At 47.6% G+C, this 18,347-nt stretch overlaps 1 long non-coding RNA gene across 1 annotated transcript in view; it reads right to left on the reverse strand.

Moving 5' to 3' along the window:
* LOC135112189 (uncharacterized) overlaps positions 1-18,347 on the reverse strand; it is a 158,041-nt gene that overhangs the window by 46,308 nt on the left and 93,386 nt on the right. The gene's annotated exons all lie outside the window — the stretch shown is intronic.

The following is an 18,347-nucleotide window of genomic DNA, read 5'->3' on the forward strand; positions in this document are numbered from 1 at the left end:
CAGTGATAATAATAATAATAATGATAATAATAATAATAGATAACAACAACAACAACAACAACAACAACAACAACAACAAAGAAAGAGATGACAGAGAAACCCCACCATGGACCTAAACATTGTCTGGGAGAAAGGGGCGACGGAGGGAGCAAGGAGACACAACAGGGAAGGGAGAGGGCGTGGTTCATCAGCGCTCCACTAGAGGCCGCCAAGTACACCAACTAACGCCGCTGTAAAGTGTTAATAAAGACCAGAGTGTTGGGACGAGAGGCAGCTGGAGGAACACTGGGCATCACATTAGAGAATTATTAACCTTCCTAGCCAGTTTTCCCCCCCATACCAGTCTTACCCATACCCCTCCTATCATCCCTATTCCTTCCAGTTTTAGCCATACGTCTCCTGCTCTCTTCTAGCCATACCCCTCCTGCTGTCTTCCTCCCTCCCTAGCCCCCTTACCAGTCTTAGCCATACCCCTCCTGCCATCCCCCTCCCTCTCAGTCTTAGCCATACCCCTCCTGTCATCCACCCTCCCTTCCCTAACCATCCCCCTCCTGCTATCTTGCTTCCTCCCTGGTACCTCTAACCTACTTCCATTCCACTATAATTGGACAGGGTTCCTCCCCCATCCTCCCCCCCCTCCTTCCCCATCACCTCACCAATCGCCCTCCTAACAGCTGGTTTCTGAAGGCGCATGTCCTGTCTCATCCCCTCCAGTCTTAGCAGCCCGTGGATGACGAAAACGAGGAGGAGCGCCCTGACGAAGAAGGGAGCACGTCTTGGGAGTAATGTCTTCCTTCTAACTTTCACGTCCTTCGAATGGTGGGCGACACGAGAACCGGCAGCTGATTGGCCAGGTCGCGAGGACAGCTGAGAAGGAAGTAGAGAGGCATGTGATGAAGAGGGAGGCGAAGGGGAGCAGGGAGGGGAGAGAAGGGAGGGCAAGAGGGGAGGTAACAAGGAGGGGAGTTCCCAGACGCGGCCCTTCAGTCATGTTGGACAAATACAAAACTTTATTGTCCACCACTCTCTGTCTCTCTCAGCCTTTATTACCTGCCACCTCTCTCTCTCTCTCTCTCTCCTCTCTCTCCTCTCTCTCTCTCTCTCTCTCTCTCTCTCTCTCGTCTCTCTCTCTCTCTCATCAACACTTTATTATTTTATTTTTTTCTAGGTAAAATTCCCCATTGGCTTCTGTTCACATTCTTCTTCCTTCTTTTTTTTTATTACGTCTTTTTTTTTATGTCAGTGTTTTTTTACAATGTTCACCCACTCTTCCCTTCCTTTTCCATCTATTCGTGTATATGTTTCTGTCCGGCTGTCTCTCTCCATCAATATCTCTCCCTCACCCTTTCTCTTTCTATTATTTCATACCCTTCTCCGTCTGTTCCTATCTCCACTTCTCCCCCCTCTTCATCTGTCTTTCTTCTATCTACCTTCCACCTCTCTCTCTCTCTCTCTCTCTCTCTCTCTCTCTCTCTCTCTCTCTCTCTCTCTCTCTCTCTCTCTCTCTCTCTGTTACTGGTCGCTGATCTCTTTAGTGCTTTTTATTTCATTTTTATACATCAGTGTTCATAAATGTTACTGTATACTCTATTTGCTTATAACATTTAGCATTTTCTATACGTGGCTAAGATCACACTTGTCCTTCCCTCCATTCATCCACTGCGCATCTCTTTATTCTTACCCAGGTGAGGTAAGAACGTGGTTGCTTTGAGATGGTTTGCGCTCTGGTTAAGTGGAAGGAACCTAGTGTGTGTGCGTGTGTGTGTGAGTGCGCGCGCCAAAAATTATCACTCCTGGTCTCCACGCACCCACTCTTTGCAAGTCTCTCTCTCTCTCTCTCTCTCTCTCTCTCTCTCTCTCTCTCTCTCTCTCTCTCTCTCTCTCTCTCTCTCTCTCTCTCTCTCTTTCTCTCCTCCAGATTCGCCTCCCCTTGCTTGCCGGCAGGATGAACAAAAGCAACCTGATATTTATGGCCAAAGGAAATGGTGACGCACATTTTACAAAATTCAGTAATTACCGTGCGAGAAAATGAGTGGGATCACCTCCCAGGGACCTTGGCGGCAGCTTAGTGCTAATCAGGTGTCCCTCCCCCTCCCCAGTCAACACGAGCAGCATAATATTCAAATGAAAGTGAAGTTGGTGCTGTCCCCTGTGAGCTGTGCGTCGCGCGGTGGTGTGGCCAGGTGTCCAGGCCGGCAATTACCTGTGGCACACTCCGCTACTGCCAGGAGCGATGTGCCGCCGGAGACCTTTACATTTGGCTCTTTAACTGCACCTGGGTGAGGCACGCCTGGCTGAGGGCCATTAACACCGGCTGGTTGGGGACCACTGCCACCTCATGTGACACCCACGAAAGAACTGCAAGTGGCTCCACACTGCAGAAAAATAGCAGTTAAACAACTATTCCCTTTATCTCACGGCGGCACACAGTTATGATCTCTGACTCATGGAGTGACTGATAAGAGACGCTGTAGATGTGACGGACGCTCTGCTCTCACTGATTACTTCAAGCACGACAACAAAACGCCACAGCAACATAAATAATGGCATTTTCTGAGTGCATGTCGGCGCGAGCCCTGAGACACCATAGGAGGCTGCCAGTTTGTGCTTCAGGTCACAGGGAGCAGAGCGGCGCTGACCTCTCACCTTCCCTTGACGCTCAGACCAGGTGACGGGGCCGCTCATACACACGCACGCACACACACACACACACACACACACACACACACACACACACACACACAGACACACACACACACATACTGACAAACATTAGGTTGAAGCGATAAATGTCAATAAAACACAAAGATATGCAGAATACCAAAAATACATCCAGAGATTTTAATTTTTCAATACCTAAAAATATATTGCATGACCTTCAAGTTCCCCCTCCTCTCTCTCTCTCTCTCTCTCTCTCTCTCTCTCTCTCTCTCTCTCTCTCTCTCTCTCTCTCTCTCTCTCTCTCTCTCTGGGTGCGAAATAATATTACATACCTCAGCCTCTGCACTATTAACAAGACACAGCACTGATCCCGGAGCACACAGGGGCAGCCTTGACTCAGTGTTTCAAGAGTACAACCAGCGCACACCACCGTGAAAAATTAAACCACAATGCAGTTCCAGATGTTCCCCCACCTCTCTCTCTCTCTCTCTCTCTCTCTCTCTCTCTCTCTCTCTCTCTCTCTCTCTCTCTCTCTCTCTCTCTCTCTCTCTCTCTCTCTGTTAGACCCAGCCTTTCGAAGCCTTTCCACCCTTACACTGGCCAACCCTCGCCGCTCATCGCCCTCCGTCATGCATCAGCCCTCGGTCACCGCCAGCCAGTGCAAGAGTCTGAGGACACCAGGGCGCTGCACAGCCTCAAAGTGCATCAGCCCGCCACCCTCACTGACCGACCTCCAAAGCTGGATAAAAAGCCGCCGTGGGATGAATCGAGCCCCTTTTCTTTTATCATTATCGCTCATCTCCAACAAGTGAAATGCCTTACGGACCAGAAAAAATGGCTCGTTCCCTTACATCTGAGCCGACAATCCCATATTCCCTCGATGAAGTGCACCCTTGTGTCATTACGCCCATTACCAACCTACTTTGTGGGACCCTGCACTCCCTGCCACGCCAAGGCACGCGTCCCGCACCCCACTGCCTCACGGGCTGCTCAGTCCAGTTCACTACACAGCAAAAAGGGATTATGTTATCCTTCTCTTGCCTTCTTTCAAAGCAGTACATGTGGATGAATCGACCACGTCAACCAGACCACAAAAGTTATTACCTCACTGCTCACATGTAAATAATTAGCGCAATTAGGTGAGAATATTTAAAAGAGCATTAATAGATAAAATGTTCCAAAAAACTGAAGGTTTGAATCCCTCTCTGATATGTACAAGACAAGTGTTTGATCAGAGGCTGCACAAGCTTTTCATCGCCGCACCTTCACTTTCTTGTCCCATGGATGTGTCGATGCAGAGGTTTATAGACTAATGCTTCGAGAGAGAGAGAGAGAGAGAGAGAGAGAGAGAGAGAGAGAGAGAGAGAGAGAGAGAGAGAGAGAGAGAGAGAGAGAGAGAGAGAGAGAGAGAGAGAGAGAGAGAGAGAGAGAGAGAGAGAGAGAAGAGAGAGAGAGAGACATACACACACACAGACAGACAGAGAGAGAGACAGGCAGACGGACAAAATGGAAGACAGACAGACAGAGAAACAGAGACAGAGGCAGACAGACATTCAGACATACAGACAGATACTTACAATTGTATTCAGAAAGATCAACAACCAAACAGACATACCGTTAAACAAATAAACAAATAAATAAACAAACAAATAAGGAGGCAGATATATAGAGGTCAGAGTGAGGAGCCAAAAAGAACATGATTTGACTAAAGACCAAAATACCTCAATGAGTAGAAACGCCGACGTTGGTGCGGGAACAAATGGTCTGAGAGGCTGGTCAGCGGCTGATTAATAGCCAGGCGGTGGCGCGGCGGCGGCCTTTTACACAGCGCATGAGGGTCAGCCTGGGATATTGGGCGAGGCTGGCGGTCAGTCTGTCACGGCAACAGTTTTACACACAGCCCATCGCTCCTACCAGACCCATATATACTCCTGCGTGTGTGTGTGTGTGTGTGTGTGCGTGTGTGTAGCATCCTCGTATACTAACACTTACACTCTTATACTAACCAATACTAATGTGAATAAAGAATCAGAGTAAGACACAATTTATAACATTAAAGCATGAACCAAAAATAAAAGGTAACAATTTTCAAGATAAAGTTGTTAAGGTTACATAACTGTGCTGACTTGACTTTGACTGTAGTCCTCCATATGTAATGGCTGTGACCTTTCCATAGAGATTATTTATTCGGCCTGTGTATTTATTTATTCACGTGTGTGTGTATGTGTGTGTGTGTGTTTGTGAGAGAGAGAGAGAGAGAGAGAGAGAGAGAGAGAGAGAGAGAGAGAGAGAGAGAGAGAGAGAGAGAGAGAGAGAGAGAGAGAGTGGGAATATAAAGAAAAATAGATAAATTGTAATAAATAAAAAAAAAAGATACCGAGTCCTAGTTAGCCATCACAATCATCCCCTAACACTGACCCCGCCTGCTGCCCCACGTCATCCTTGTCCCTGCACCCTTTCACTCCCTCTGCACCTCCTCTTGACCCCCACATCCATTTACAGAGCAGCTCACCGTCTCCTTCTTGTCACCCCCTATGCTTCCTCGTCCCTTTCTTGTCACCCCTGTACCTCCTCCTCGTCCCCTTCTTGTCACCCCTCGTCCCTCCTTGATACCGTTACCTGTCTCTCGCTCCCTTCTTGTTACCCCTGTACCTCCTCGTCCCTTTTTTGTCACTCCTATACCTCCTCCATGTTTCCCTTCTCGTCATCCCTACCTCTTCCTCACCCCTATACCTCCTCCTACCTCCCCCACGTCCCCTCTCACCTCCCATATCGAGGTAAGACATGAGGAACAACTTATATACTGAACACGTGATGAACAGCCCCGCGGGAGGCCAGGTGGTGCCATGTTTAAGAGAGGAGTTTAGTCATCAGTCGCGGGAGTTGTGAGCCGCCACAGGCAACTCCCGCCGCTGCCGTGCGATACCTGCACCCACACACACGAGGAGCTACGTACACATACTCATACAATCCCGTATTCTGAAAAATTTCTGGCCGCACTTCCACGACTTTCAAACAGCATTAGTTGAAGTGACACGGTTTTTTTTTTGTGTGTGTGTGTTTTTAAGGGAGTTTTATTGTTCTAGTGACAGATTAACGAGATTTCTACATTATCAACAGGAGAAACAGTCTTTAGAGCCGGCTATGCATCTCTGTGGCCTTTGAATACAGTTGTGGTTAGAGCAAATCGTTTCTGAATACATGGAGAGGGAAGGGGTAAAGTTGCTTCTCTTCATTCATTGGCCACGGTAGTCTTTGGTTCCTTATAAAGGTAACTTATGATTACCTTAGCGCGTCCTGAAATTGACATTGGGTACTCTCTGTCCTTTATTTAGTCTTAATTCATTCTAGATCGATAATGTTAAGTGTATTCTCATTCCCCAGTTTTTTTTTTTTTTTTGTGTGTGTGTGTGTGTGTGTGTGTGTGTGTGTGTGTGTGTGTGTGTGTGTGTGTGTGCGTGCATGAGTGTGTGTGTGTGTGTGTGTGTGTGTGTGTGTGTGTGTGTGTGTGTGTGTGTGTGTGTGTGTGTGTGTGTGTGTGTATGTGTGTTTCTTTTGTGGGGTGAAGATGTTCATTAACTGTTTTAATTTCCATTTTCATTCTCCCTTCACTCTTGATGCCATTCAGTTTCCTGCGGTGTAAAAAGAACTTCATTTTCTTTTGATGATTATTGCACTAAAACCACCCGCGCTTCAAAAACAAATCCTTGCAGTACTTGGTCAGTGTTTTCATCTGCTTCAAAATACTCCTACAAATGTATTTTAACAATGTCCTTTTTTTTTCAGTTCAAGCAAATGAAAAACACCAGTCAACTATAGGCTAAATTATTCATCTCATACTACATAATACCTTCAGTGATCCATGTACATCTTTCACCTGTATACCATGTAGAGCGCAGTCGATACACAAGACCTGGACTGTGAGGTGGGACGCAGTTTAAAAAAAAATCGCTAGTAAATTATAGCTCCCTAATTTATCCATCTCACTACATAATACTTTCAGTGACTGATATATTTCCTTCACCTGCATCCCCACGTAAAGCGTTGTGGATACGGAAATCCCGCACTGTGAGGTGGACGCGGGGCCGGTGGGGTGGCGGGCTGGCGTCCTCCCATCACGGAACAACTCACGGCCCAGCGACATCAGCGGTCGGCCTCCACGCAGCCCACATCTCCAGCTGCCGCCACCCTCACTACAACATCCCCATTTTTTCGCCAGTTTTCAATCACGACAATAAACGTTTTCATATTTTTTTGCTACGTAGAAAAGGATAAATAATTCCGTGGCTTCCGCTTGTCTATCACTCCGTTTTGTTCTTTTTTTTTACGTCCGGTTATTTGGGAGTGTTCGGCGGCGGTGTGTGGACGTGACGGGCGACAAACATATAACAATTACCTCCTCCGGCCTGAGTACGTGCACAAACTCACTTCTGTTCGGCCCGCCTCACTCTCCTGCCTCTCTGTTCCGCCACTCCCCCGCCCTCCACAGATCCCACTCACCGTACCCTGCTCTCTCCTCGCTGACGGGCAAAGATGACGTGCTAATGTTTGACCGATATAGTGCAAGGAGGGGAGGGGGGATTGCGGTTACCATACGTTCTGCCCCACCCGACCTGCGTTCCTCCTGCTGATGGTGATGGTGGTGGTGGTGGGCCCGCGTCCTCCCTGCGTCATTAACAGACCTGCAGGTACACGTTTTTGTGAGGTAGGGCGAAGTGTAGGGAAAATATTTAATTCTGTTTTCATTTCTATTCAAAGCAGACGGGAGGGTATTTCAAGGCTCGAACAGGTAGCCTTGATTTACTTTTTTTTGTTTTATACACACACACACACACACACTCACGCACACACACACAGCCAATCAATAACATACGCTGTTTTCTGTGTTGTACGATTCGCATAGTACAACAGCAAAACCATGAAGGAAAGTTGTTCGGAAGATCACCATGAAGCACTGAATGGTATGAACAAAGAGAGTACTGGATGGGATGATAGAGGGAAAAAAAAAAACTGAGGGAGGGGGAAGGAAGGAAATAATGGATGAGAGTGAGCCATAAGGGTGAGGATGAAAACTATGCAGGTTAATACAATCCACACAAGAACCAAAGTTTAAGATAACCTCACCCATCCATGAGAAATAACGTATGGAGTGGAAGAAAAAGATTATGTGGATTAGTGGCGTCTATTTCTCCATTCCATGCCTTTCTCCCTCTCTTCCACCCCTTTCCACTTACTTTCACCCTTTCACTTTCATACACTCGCTTACTCCTTCACACTCCTTCACTATTTACATACTCTGCTTAGTCCACCAAGTCTCTCTCTCTCCCTCTCTCTCTCTCTCTCTCTCTCTCTCTCTCTCTCTCTCTCTCTCTCTCTCTCTCTCTCTCTCTCTGATCAGGTCGGCAGCGTCGGTAGCGGCAGCGAAGGTGCGGCTGATTAATGCGCCTTGTTCTTCACTCCTCACGGGCCGCCGCTCCGTCTAATCACTGTGGTGCTCCCAATAAAAGGCGGTTCGTCCATAAACAGGTGGTAATCCAGGTGGCTATCATGCTGTCAGCCGGGGAAGGTGATTTGCTTGGCGGGTCTTGTAATGATTATAATTACCATCGAGGAGAACGCTAAATCAGGCTGCCCTTTCCCCCTTCCTCTAACACACACACACACACACACACACACACACACACACATACACACACACACACACTTCCTTCACCTTCAACCTCGGCTATCACTATCCTCCTCCTCCTCCTCCTCCTCCTCCTCCTCCTCCTCCTCCTCCTCCTCCTCCTCCTTCCTCTCTCCCTCCCTCCCTCCCTTCACTCCTTAACCTTTACGTGAGGAAGGGATAGGATCTCTTCTTCTTCTCCTTCTTCTTCTTCTTCTTCTTCTTCTTCTTCTTCTTCTTCTTCTTCTTCTTCTTCTTCCTCCTCCTCCTCCTCCTCTGTCCCTGACCTCTCGCCCATTTCCGCTCCCACTGCTGAGTAACCATCATCCTCACCTCCCTCACCTCAACTATTTTTTACTTGGTAGTCTTGAATGACCGCCACTATCACTCATCATTAATCTACTGTGTGCACTTTATTACAAATCCCGTTACCATTGTTGCTACTATTACTACTACTACTACTACTGTTAATACGACGACTTCCCTTTCAATAAAACAAAGCAAGATTAACGTTTTTACATATTATTCCCCCTAAAGTCATACACGTAATCCTTCTTACACCATAGAGATCAATCATCATTACCATCGTTATCATTATCATCATTATATCACTATCATCATCTACTGCTTGATCAATTGCATCACTAATCAATCTCTTTCAGTTTATGGGCATTACAATGATTCACAACAAGCGTCACATCAGAGAGAGAGAGAGAGAGAGAGAGAGAGAGAGAGAGAGGGAAACACACACACACACACACACACACACACACACAAACACGTATCTTCCTTGCACTGATTACCACCGAACACATCACATCACCAACCGCAGGCATTACCACCATCACCACCACCACGACCACAGAGCTGATGGCCACTACCTCCACCACCAGCGTCCAGCTCCCTCGCGCCCCACCCCTCACTTCCTCCTCCACCACCATTACCTCCGCTGTGAGCTCTATAAACCATCCCTTCCCAACCCAAAACCCCCTCCAAATGCCTATTACCACACTCCCACTGGCTCGTCCATCACCATAACCACCGTCCAGGCTTCCCTCTCCCTCACCACGCGACAACCAGAAGCCTGTGTTTTCACCGCCACTTCTACCAACGCGGTTATTTTTCAATCTCGCGTGTCATCACCACACCCACTGTCCGAGATGTGGTTACTACAAACAACGTGTGACTTTATTACGAGAGACACCGACCGCCGCCGCCTCCACCACACTTGTATTGTCGCTTCCTCTTCTCTCCCCTCATTCACTTTCTTATTTCATCCTCATTCCTACTATTTCTTCACTATTACCTGTGTTATACGCCAGGCCACTACCACGACCACCACCCCCACCTCCATGTCCACCATCACGCTCCCTGGCATCGCGGTGTCCTCCTCGCCCTCACCTCCAGGGGCGTGGTGAATGGCGGGCCAGCACTCGTCGCCGCCTTCCACCAGTTCATGCTTTATGACTCATGCAGGGAATGAAAGCAACACTCAGCATACATGTGCAATGTTTTGTGTGTGTCTCCATCAAGGGAGCGAGGAAAAATGAAGCGTTGCCGACAAGTTTCCTTCAAAGTTTTGTGACGCGTAAAGGTTTACACGAAGAGCTAACACGTAGGCGACGGCAGAGAAGGTCACTCTGCCACGCTGCTGGAGCACCTTCTGGCCACAGTGTGTGTGTGTGTGTGTGTGTGTGTGTGTGGGCGCGGCGAGTAAACTAAACAAGTAATTATTAACCTTACATGGTAAGATCGATATCAAGGGTGTAGCGCGTCGGTGCCTTACCGCCCCGCTCCCCTCCCGCCCCTTGTGTCCGGAATGTGGGATGTACGTACTTGGCGTGACGTCAAGCAAAATAAATAACATAAGTTACTTCTTCACTGAGGAGGGTTTTACAGCAATAGAACTCCCTCTATGACATTCAGCATTCTACATGTAACTGGAGTGAGACACTTCCCGCGCAGACCTGGCTTCTCTGCCGCACTCCTAACACACCAAAGTCAAAGCGATGTCCCGGCAACCTGTTGAACTTCAGGTGGCGCTTTTTGGATACACGGCGAGCTCCTGCTGGAGGTCATTATGAAGGTAATGATGGAGTCCCGTAACCCGCAACCAGACCAGCCCCGCCCAGACAGAGCACAAGGTGACGGGAGTGGGTCGTGGCTGTGGCGTGGGTCGCTGGGTCAAGGTGTCCCGCTGCTGTCAAATGTCCCTGCAGGCATCCCACGGGTCCCCTCCGCCCCGCACCACCCCACCTGGCACGCGGCGACCTAGACACTACACGATTGGCCACGCATTGCACGGCCGCCGCCGGGGTAATACTGATTTATTGTGCCAAATTGTAACGAGATAAATATAGCTTTGTTGAATGATATATGGCCACGACTGATGCGTCGCGACATGACAAAAAGTTAAATAAATGTGGAGAGGGAAAAGGGTTGAAAGGGAGGAGGGGAGGCGGCGGGGCGGGCGGGAGGAGGGCAAGGACTGATGGAAAGCGAGTCCCGGTGAATGAAAGGCGGGCGGGGGACGCGATGGATGTGCGGGTGTCAGGGCGAGGTGGGAGCCGCGACGGGAATAAAGAGGGAGGCAGGAGAGGGAAAAAAGGAGCAAATAGTGGAAATAAAGGCGAGGAAGGGAGCAGAGGACTGTGTGGGATGAAATGATGAGGAATTTATGAAGTGTGGTGACCTGCGGCGCGCGTCACACGACACACAAAGGCGAACATAAGGATACGTAAGGATCAAAAGAAAGAACTTGAATTATTGCCACAATTGAGAAGAAATATACTTGAAGCATTAAAGACTTAACCCACACAGACAAATCTCAAGGGATCGGTGATGCAACGTTTGAATAAGAAACTAAAGAGTGATCGCAACGAAATGATGAGGTGATGGTGAGCAGCGTGCGTTGTGCCTGTCTCGCTCTGCCCTCGCCAGTCCACCAAGCCCTCCCCGCAGTGCGCCCGAAAGACTGTTATTCTCTGGCTCAGCTGTTGCGTCTCACGGCAACACAGCGATCAATCAACACACGGGCCCCAGCCACGATGCATGAGCTGCTGCCGCGGAATTCCTTCCTTTCTGCTTTTATGGGGAAAAAAAAGTTGTTTCCATAAGTTCTGAACATTTTCTACAATATAACCTTAACACTTTAAAAATCAGTATTTATGTTTACTTTAAAAAACCTGTAGTTTGGTGAGAGAGAATTTGATATGGTGATGACGACACCACCTTTATGAGGTGATCCATGACGCACCTCCAGTAAATATTACTGGAAGAGACCAACGTGATTTTGGTTGTCTGTAGGAACACACTGGCCTGACACACACACACAGCACTATATGTTGTCTCTATAGTCACACCAAGACCATTCACTCATGGATTTTTCATTCATTTCTTGGCCTGCCGAGCGTTACGCCCAGCACACTTCAGGTCGCAGTGTGTGCGTGAAGACGCCGGGCACTGAGCGGAATTATGATATTCTGACTACGGCATGTGCATTGGGAAGGAACGTTGTGAGTGGTGCATATGTAACTTGTAAAACTTCTCTGATAGCAATCACATAACTGCAGAAATAAGCGACTGTAACACACACACACACACACACACACACACACACACACAAAGTTTCATTTCAGCAAGAAACCAGCTGTCCATCATAGATTCTTTCAAGTTCCATCTTAAAGGTGAAACACGGAGACATAAATGCTTCAGTCTTAACGTGCCATCCTGCGGGATGTCCAGCACCTTTACACCTGCCCTCCAAGTCGCTGCGTGTGTCACATCCTCAACACGGCAACACCACACGCCGTTAGTGCACCGCCACCCAGTGCGGCAACACCCCTAAGCCGGCTGGACACGAGGTGCCGTGGCCAGGTGGTGCTGAAAGCCTGACTGACCCCATGTTGGGTCTTCCTGGGCACCTGATCGATACCTACAGCGATGTGTGTCCTCTGCTGGAACTAACCGTCAGGAAAATAGATGAATTTCCTATTACGTATAGAGAGCATTTCAGTCAGTGGTGCATCGTGTGTGCGAGCCACAGAGGCGCACTGCTTCCACTCTGCCGCCCTGTAAAGAGGAGGCGCGGGAGAGGCATCAGTCAAACGCTGTGGAAAGAAGTGTCCAATCGTATTTTCGGCTCACTCTCCCTCTACCCCGAATCGTCGCGACGCGAACAAAAATTTCAACAATGAATGATTCTCAAAGTGGACTATATGGCTTCAATTAAGCAAATACTTCTTTATCCAGACAGCAAAAATGCATGTCAAATTCGGTGCGGAACACAATAAATATTTTCCAGAAGCCTTGCATGTACAGCATTCTTTTACCTGATGACACCTGCCTCGTCTGAGAACGAGCCTAACTACAATAATAAAAAATCTGAGGAAGGATGAGTACTCTAGTTTGCCTCGACCTTTACCTTGACCACGATGGCAGTCGTGTAAACCATGCATCCTTTCATCCTCCAACAGTCCACAAACAAGGGACAGGAAGGGATAGGAGGAAGAGAGGAGCTGTAGCTACGTAAGCCGCTGAGTCACCGTTCTATTCAGACCTATAGTCCTGTTTTTTTTTTTTTTTTTTTTTCACTTACCCTTTTGGATGACACGAGAACAGGAGTGTCTTGATTGTAACTACTGCAAAGTATTACCAAATTACTCATTTACTCAGCTGTGCAGAAAGTGCTCTTTCTGTGCCGACAAAAATTCGAGACAACTCGCCAAACAGACGTGGTCGCCAGCACTAAGCAGTTCAGCATCACATCAGTCACACAATGCGAAAGAGATTAGAGTGAAGAATGAACATTAGACAAGTTGAAAAGGAAGTTTAACGTTATGTTTGAAGAATAAAAAAGATAAAGGCAAGGAACCAGTTTCCTATGGATGTTGAAAATAAACACAGATAAAGCACTCATTAGAAAATAGCTGAGTACACAATTTGAAAAAAAAAATTGACAAAGTAAGGCTGGACGTAAAAGTATACCGTCTCGACCTTTGACCAAAAAAAAAAGTAAAGAGAAGCAAGTGGGGTCTGTGCTTTTCCTCGTGAGTGGAAGGAGGCGGCGCTGAAAGCTAATCTGTTCACTCTAGGAAAGGAAGACAAGACCGCATGACTTCCTCTTTGGTCACTACAAGTTAGTTCCTCGGATCTGGTGACTTACAGATCGCCCTTAACACACATATCTCCGTCACACAGACCTCGATCATTTCTAGGGAACTTATATATTAAACTTGCTCAGTGGGAAACGAAAAAAAAGAAAAAAATTCAAAGAGAGGCATCCATGCTAGAGTGGGTTAGTGGAGTGAGGAGGGGAGTAAATAAAGACTGAAGATCAAGAGCCGCGCGTCACCATTCTTCCCACTCCCACCTGTATTCAAAGCCCCTCCACAACCATCGCGCCACGAGGCCACCTCCTCCCGTGACCCCACCCTCACGCCGGCACCGGTCACCTACGCGTAAATCCAATTGTGCACTTAATTAATCTTGCTCTCTCCTCCCCATCTCTCTACTCCACGGCCCATCCTTCCACCAGTCCACCCTCCCCACCGCTCTCGATCTGCCCACACTTCCACCTGTCCACTCACCCACACAGCCAGTGCTCCACTTTTCTCCCTCCACCCGGCACCCTGGCTGGCCTGAGTGGCACCCCTCGAGGGCCGTGTCAGGCATCCTGCAGCGGAGTGACGCGCGCCTCAGTTATTCATCAGCTACACGGCTTCGGTTACGCCTGTTTATTCCGCCCATACCGTGGAGTGACCAGTGCCGAGGGGAGACTGGGAGGCAGGGGGCCTCCAGGCTCGGCTGTGTTCACCCGGCGCCACACTTGCTCTGCTCGCCACACATGCCTTGCTCTGAGTCTTCGGAACCAACCAAGCATACTGTACACCCACTGCTCACCTAGACATTGCCCGTGTAAGAGTAAAACAATATATACAAATTCAAAATGAATAAATAAATGTTATTATATATATATATATATATATATATATATATATATATATATATATATATATATATATATATATATATATATATATATATATATATATATATATATATATATATATATATATATATTAAAAGGCAATGAAAACAAAACAACAAGGCAGATGAAAAAGCAGTCGGGTAAGAGTTGTTGAGCTTCACTCCATTATTTTTACATTTGCTGCTTGACAGTTGTGTTAACTACTCGCTGCTGGTGTCTATGTGCGTCTGCCGCGCCCAGGTGTGTGTGTGTGTGTGTGTGTGTGTGTGTGTGTGTGTGTGTGCAGTAGGGATGGTGGGAAGGTCTGAGTAATGTGCAAGTGTAGAATCACTCCCACACACACACACACACACACACACACACACACACACACACACACATACACACACACACACACACACACACACACACACACACACACACACACACACACACACACACACACACACACACACAGGGGTAAAACAGTCATGAGTGAAGGTTTCTAACAGGAAAAAAATACTGAAATTTTCATTTTATTTACTTTACGCACCAAACCAATGTGTGTCTTCTTGACTTAAACAATTACTATACCACCCATTTTCACATATCACTTCCTCTACGTCAACAATGCTAGGAACACTATACACTCTTCCGTAAACAATATATTCTTAATGGAAAAATATATGCAAATAAGATATCTATGTATCTACGTATCTAAGTATATTATCACAGCACAAGCAGGTAATCAACATCACATTAAGGTGCATAAATACTCTCATTACCTTCAAGTACCTGCCAAGATGTACCAGCACAGGGTAACTCGCATTTTCTACTCGTCTTTTGAGAGTTTCGTATATCAAGACGTACGGAGCAGGTCACTACAAGCATCTGCATGTGGTGCCTGGTGACTCTCGTGTTGCTTCCTCCACACACACACACACACACACACACACAGGTAAACACTATTAGTACAACATGCACACTCTTACGTAGCTTCTTCACTGTACATTACCTTTCTTTTTACTATTATTTTTGTTTTCCTCCCCTTCCTCCTCCTCCTCCTCCTCCTCTTCTCCCCATCACCAAACATCTCCTTATCGTCATTCCCGCACCAGTCTTTCCATTTTTCGCCCTCTTGCTTTCTTCCCAACTCTCTAATTTATCGTTGAGGGTCTCCATTGTGTCATGATCACCTGTTATTGTCAGTCTTCCATCTCTTCCCCTCCCGTGCCCTAATCTGACGTCCTCGCCCGCACCTGCCTCACCCTCGTCCCCGTCCTCCTCCTCTTCTTTGTTCGGTAATCCACTAGTCCTTCCATGTGAAAAAGTCCGCCGCTCGTGTTCCTCCACTCGTAAGACCCCTTCGCTTACGACCCATCGACCAGCGAGGCGCCTCTACTCATGGCTTACCAACTTAAAAACCTCTTCCACCCATGACTCATTAAGTGGTCAGGCTCCGCGAGAGGTAATTTATTCACTTGTACACCTTCGTTGCTCGCCACTCCGTCATTGGCAAGAATCTTCCTATTATGAGTCGTTGGTTTACATGTTTCTTCCTTTTTTTTCTTTTTTTTTTATGTGTAATTTATTCACTGACAACCTTTTCCCTTCCGTATCATTGACTTAACCCGCCCTCGTGCTCACTGTTTAAAACTTGTGTCAATTTTCTCCTTGAATGTAAGATAAGTACTGTATTAATCCATAATAGTTTCCTTTGTGTGTGTGTGTCTGTGTGTGTGTGTGTGTGTGTGTGTGTGTGAGATGGACACACACACACACACACACACACACACACACACATGCACACGGACTCGCACAGTGAGTTGAGTGCGGAAGCGTGGCAATAGAGGTGATGTAAGGAAGGCGGATGGTGAGTGGACGCCTCAATTACACGGTGGAGGGCGGTGCAGGACGGCCATGAGGCGCCGCGGCGTCACCCGAGGCTCGTCCAAGAAGGTGTCGACCTCTAATGACTGTTTTCATCATTTTCCGACCTGCACTCAACCTTGCCTGGAATTTCATTTTAAATTCAATATTATACCGCCATACTTTCTCTCTCTCTCTCTCTCTCTCTCTCTCTCTCTCTCTCTCTCTCTCTCTCTCTCTCTCTCTCTCTCTCATCCAGGAGTAGTTCCGGTAAAATCAGGCACTTTTTCGACATACGTGTAATGCTTCTAAAACAAAAACAAAAAAAACATAAAAACTATCCTAATCATAATGATCACCACCACGCACCACTCCGCCACTGTGCCGCCCTCCCACTGCTCACCGCCACCACGTTAAGGCGGCAAGACTCAGCTAAACAAAAGAGGACAAGGCCAGAGCACACAAGGCGCCGCAGATAGGCCGCGAGACGACGGGTAAGTCACCCCTCAGAGAGCAACTAAGGAGATGGAAAGATAAAGAGGGGAGAGGAGGAATCTCCGTCACCAAGGAAAGAGCCTTTTCTCCCAACGCTCTCAGAGGCCCTTGGCGGAAACGAGGGTGGAAGTTTGCTGGGAATGACGGCGACCATCGCGCCTCACAATAAAAGCTTAATTGTGGGCCTAAACCTGCCTCGGCACTTGTGGTTTGAAGAGGCTGGCCTTCACCGCCACGCTCCTTCCTGGTGAAGAGGCCCTGTTTAGTTTGCACCTGAAACACAGACTGGAGAACGATGCACGGAGAAACATACAAATGTGTGTGTGTGTGTGTGTGTGTGTGTGTGTGCACGCACCCCATGCTGGGATGGCAGGAACGCCACAGCCCCAGCGAGGTGACTGTCCAGGGGAAGGACAGCAGGGGCGAGGGGGACAGAGCTTGAAGGTGACTCAATCATCAGTCGAATCGAATGCCGACGGCGCTACATCACGTATCCGGTAATTGGTTCTTTCTCTGGGAGGGGACAACAGACCCTCCAGTTGATTGCCGCCACCAAGGGAGCCGCCGGTGACAAAAGCCGCTGCCACCCCGGCCTGCAACACTATCGACGGCCACGCTGCCGCGCCGTGGCGCCCTGGCAGGCGGGAGGGGCACATCCACTCCACGACTGTTTCCATCTTTCACCATTATGGAGCACAAATTTAGTTACATCGCAGAATACTTCTGATGGCTGCTAATGGCGACTCTGATAGGGTGACGGGCGAACTAGGGTGTCCGAGACGCCGCTGGCCATGCCGCTCCCGCCACCCGGGAACGAGGCGTGGACGCTTTCATCATCCTCGTGATGCTTCATGATTTGTAGAATTGAAAAGAAAAAAATGTATTCACACACTCACACAGGGAGGAAGTGCAGGCACAGTGTACCCGGAGCGACGCGAAACGAAAGGCACTGAATAACCGCCGATCGAAGTCCCTCGGCGCCGCGTCTTCGAAGGTCACGAGCAGCACGAGGGACATCGCTTCTCAGCACACCTGCCTTCTGGCGTCACAACATAGTACAGGTGAGGGAAATATATACGTACATGAGGTGAACAAGCTAATCTTCCAAAGTTCTCTAATTTTCTCCAAAACGTGAAAAATTGATATTATTTACATATCTTTCACAAACTCGAAATTACACTCGAGCTTCTTTCTTTACATTTACTTCAGAATATAGTGCATGGCAAGCTCAATGACTAATGATAAAATTGTTAAGTCTGCTTCTGTCCTTATCAGCTTCTTTTACAGGAGTGCAGCAGTACGAGGAGTAAAATGAAAGACACTGTTCATTAGCGCCCTGCTGTATCACTTTAAACCTCATAAAAATTTTTTTTAAAAAGACGAACAGCAGCGAGTGGCACCAAAGATACAGTTCCCTGTCTAACTTGCTGGCAGAGGGTGAAGGACTTACACAGGAATTTGTATCCATTTACTTGCATTATATAACTATGAAGCATTTATCAGTTTCTCCTTCTGTCTGTCAGATACATATAAATTAGAATAACGGGTTGATAGAACACACATTCAGTGAAGCCTGGCATAGATTCAGAAATACATCGGAACCAGAGCAGCAGAAATTTCGAATCAAATGAAATCCCCTGGAATTTTTTTTTTTTCGAGTTTATATTTCCTATTGAGATGATTAACTGA

The sequence above is a fragment of the Scylla paramamosain genome, chromosome 1 (genome assembly GCF_035594125.1).
Source record: "Scylla paramamosain isolate STU-SP2022 chromosome 1, ASM3559412v1, whole genome shotgun sequence".
NCBI classification, from domain to species: domain Eukaryota; kingdom Metazoa; phylum Arthropoda; class Malacostraca; order Decapoda; family Portunidae; genus Scylla; species Scylla paramamosain.